Here is a 4,047-nt window from a genome sequence, read left to right on the forward strand (position 1 = left end):
ACATTGTAGAAGTCACAATCTCCACCTGGTAATCTGCTCGGAACTCTCGATTATAAATAACAGTGTAATAACGTAAATATTCGACCCTTGTAACGAGCACTGAAAGTAGTCGGAAGCTTCGTTGTTCATTTGCTCCGCTGAGTTCTCTTCCCAAAGACACGGGTGCGATGCGGAGGTGCGACCCCTGCAACGTTGACAACGCGATTTTGTGTATCTTGCTTTGCCGCAGCGCATCTACGTGTTAGGAAAAACGCACTTCCTCGGAAGGATACGGAGCGCGCAAGCAAGTACTGTATTGACAATATATATATATATATATATACGGAATTGTCTGCTGTTCCTGTAAAATCCTATACCTCGTATAAAATTCTAAAAATAAATGACTGACTATAATGCAAAACATAGGGTAGGCAGCAATGTCCTGGCAAGCTGTGTTCATTATAGGTCGTGATTTTTTTTCTTATTTTTTTAAAGGAGTCTTTAGACATTTGTGGTGTTTCGACCAAGTGAAGCTGGGCTGCTCTTCAGCTAAGTTTTCATGTATATCTCTTAGTTGACTTACCACATCAAAGCCGAGTACTTGGTGCTTTCTAGCATACGATACCTAAAGGCTTTGTCACACTGAGGCAACACGACGGCAACAGCAACACAACATGTTGTCCAACAGTCGGTAAACTTGTTGCTCGCTCCCCGTGTTGTCCGACAAACCTGTCACATTGCGGCAAAAGCAGCACAACATAGACGACAACGAAAATGTTTCCTCGGTATGAGAGCTTTCGGCAACAAAAGCAGCAGCAACTTGTGTTGGACAACGTATATGTTGCCCTGATCACTGGCTGGGCAAATTTCGGGCCGGAAACACGACAACACAAATAGCTTCAATGGCAGAGCTAGTTCCCTATAAACTTACTCGAATAAAGGCTTGGAAAACGTTATTCAACAATAAGTAAGGCTCGCGTGCAGCTAAAATAATTTGATAAATGATTTTACAGCATAATTATGGAAAGCGATTGTCTAAATGGTCGCAGCTACGGTCGTGAGCGCTCAGACTGGTGTTGAAATTATAACTGCCGAGCGACCAGCTCAAATGGACCTTTTCGGAGAAGCGTTCTGCGCACGCGCGAGCGCCCGATGCCAAGCGGTGGAAGTCGGAACGAAAAATTAAGGAAATTCGAAAGGAGGCTGTATATCAGCGAGTAGAACACGTAACTGCAGCATATATATATAATTGTGTTACACAAAAAAAGAATGTCGACGGAAAGGAAAACACGACGTTTGGGTGGACGCCACGGATGCCCCTCTTTAAAGTCGCGTTGGGCAGGCGCCGCTGCTCAGAGAGCGAAGAAACTCGTAGCGTAGCTCCCATTATCGATTGGTAGCACAGGTAGGTCACTTCCGTGATTTTTAGTTCGTGCAGCCACCGCCTGGTGCCGTCGGTATATGGAAAAGGTCCATTACCGCTAGTAAAATAAAATGGCATGCCTACTAACCCGCTGATAAATTGTAATAAAAACTAAACCAGAACAACCGCTACCAGACACCTGAATTGTTTACAAAAATACCCAGGACGTTTTGGGGAATGAAGCGATCACATAGCAGGTGCCAGGAGGTAGGCAAATAGACAGCGTTGAAAAAGATTTGTTACGCAGATTGTCGGAGTTTTTAAGCACTGTCAGTTCACCTCAACACCGCGGTACAAAAGACGTTTTGGTGTTGTGCCGGTGCTAACTCAATTTTACAGTAGAAATCGGAATTGCATGAAAGAAAGAATCGGACAGAAACAATTCAAACGGTGGCGTAAATTCCGAACACATATCGGCGATTTCACTTTCTTCGGTTAGGGCTATCTGCTTTGTCAACAAATAAAAAAGCATTTTAAAAAAAAAAGTGGAAAATATTCTCCGTGTCAAGTTTTTTAATCACAGTCAGTGGTTGATGTCGTCTCGTGGTAATGTCCGGCTCTTCGAACGCACTAGCACTTTGTAGAGTCACATTTCCAGCGACGCCGCGACGCACATGAACGAAGGTAAACAATCAAGATGGCGGAGTGTTCCCCGTGTTGTCCCCGCCGTCAGCGCGGTGTGACAGCAAATCGACGAACACGGTGCGGGCGAACACAACATGTTGTCCCGCTGTTGTTGTTGCCGCGATGTGAGAGGGTCGCCGGCAACAGCATTTCAAATTGTTGCCGGACAGAGTAGTCCGACTGTTGCCTCAGTGTGACTGGGCCTTAAGGTTTCGCTAGAATCCACCACAAAAGTTCGAAGATATATCTTGAGTTGGATTAACTGTAGGGCTACAATACACCAAGAAATAAACTCACGAAGAGGGAGAAGCTGCACTTTGGCCATCCAAAAAACGATCAAGCACCTCGAGCTCAAAGGGTCTGGAAATTAAGTCCTGCCAGGAGAATGTGAGTCTTGCTCAACATTTGTTGGCAAAGTTAATTAAGCTCCCACCAAACTATCACTACCAAACTACACTAAACAACGTGTTGCGGAACGAGATGAAACGTCCGTTAGTTCGAAGAAGCCTAAAAATGATATACGAGTTTTTATCTCAAGAACAGTAATATTTTTTTTTTTTTTTTTTTAAGTTCGGGTCTTCGCGAAGTGCTGCTAATTATATGAATTTAAGATCAAACAGAAGAACTACCGTTTTTCTTTTATCAATCAAATCTTGTAATACCCATTTCGCCCAACACAAAAAAAATACGTGTAAAAAAAAATATAAGGTGTCAATTGGTATTTCTTGTCGGTACGTTCTTGTCTTTTTGCGAAGTGGATATCTGTTTGCAACCAAGTAAATAAAACAAGCAGAAAAGATATGGGAATATAACATTTGGGGCACCAAATCGCATAAAACAATGTCGCTCTGTGAATTCTGACAGGGTTATTTGGAAGAAAATACTTAAGAAACCAGAGAAGCTTCTCCAAAGCCTTTATTAGCGTCAATTAATACGAAGACAAAAAACAGGCACCCGGTCGAGAAGCAGTGAACAGCGCTAAAATCAGGGGCGGCCACATTTTCCTGATCTACGAGTTACTATAGCGTATTCTTAGATGCGCGTTTTATTGCAGTTAAGTGTTCGAACTTATTATTGTGTCAGGTAATAGTCGCTTCACACATGAGCAGTTTGAACTCGTTCCAGGGAAACTTGCCCCACTCCGATGATACCACTCCAGATCATTAGAAATCGAGGTGCATGCTTTGAATGCATGTTGTCATCGTCCCACAGGCATCTTGTCAAGAGCCACTTACATGGAACAAAAAATAAACGCAGAGGAAATAGTTAGACCGCAGAAAAGCTCCTACAAGTCTATACTGCACTAAGACAGAGACACTGTCCGTATGTCTGACCTTTGCAGTGTCGCATCCTATGGTTCAGTACAGATGAATTCTCGACGACAAACTTCCACTGTGAGTTAAAAATCTCCAATTGTAATGTACATTGTTAAAAAAAAACTATGGTGGGGACTTTTAGAGCAATATTCATCACATGCAGCTAAAGATGTTACAATAAAATCATCAGTGACAAAATCCAAACTCAGACCCTGCCCCTTATTTTTGTTTTGATAGCTTGCACTCAGAAGTTGCTGCATACATTTTAGTGTCCCGCGATGCACTCTGAACACCAGTCATTCATCCATCTTTTAATCGGCTTAGCCAATAAGAATGGTGAGCAAATCGCGGCCCCAAATTCACGCAGTGTCAATGGCAAAAAAAAAAAAAAAAGCGTCCATTCTTCCTGTTACTTCACATTGCCATCACGTCATGATACCAATCGCTCTTGTCTGCGGTCAAGCCGATCAAAGCAAGGCCAATTCTCTTGCTCAGAGTGAATCGCGATGCGGTAATTTGAGACGAGCACTGGTCTCCTTGCCATCTTGTTGTAGGTGCACCAAGTTTCTTACCGAAATGGGTGCAACAAGCACCAATCTTTTAACATTCTCCTTATAACTATTTTTTTTTGTACGTACAACGTCGAGGTATTAGAATCTAAGAAGCGTAAACACGAGCCACACATTTCCACAATAGATGTATATG

This window comes from Ixodes scapularis, unplaced genomic scaffold, assembly GCF_016920785.2.
Source record: "Ixodes scapularis isolate PalLabHiFi unplaced genomic scaffold, ASM1692078v2 PGA_scaffold2__306_contigs__length_199485367, whole genome shotgun sequence".
Classification (NCBI taxonomy): domain Eukaryota; kingdom Metazoa; phylum Arthropoda; class Arachnida; order Ixodida; family Ixodidae; genus Ixodes; species Ixodes scapularis.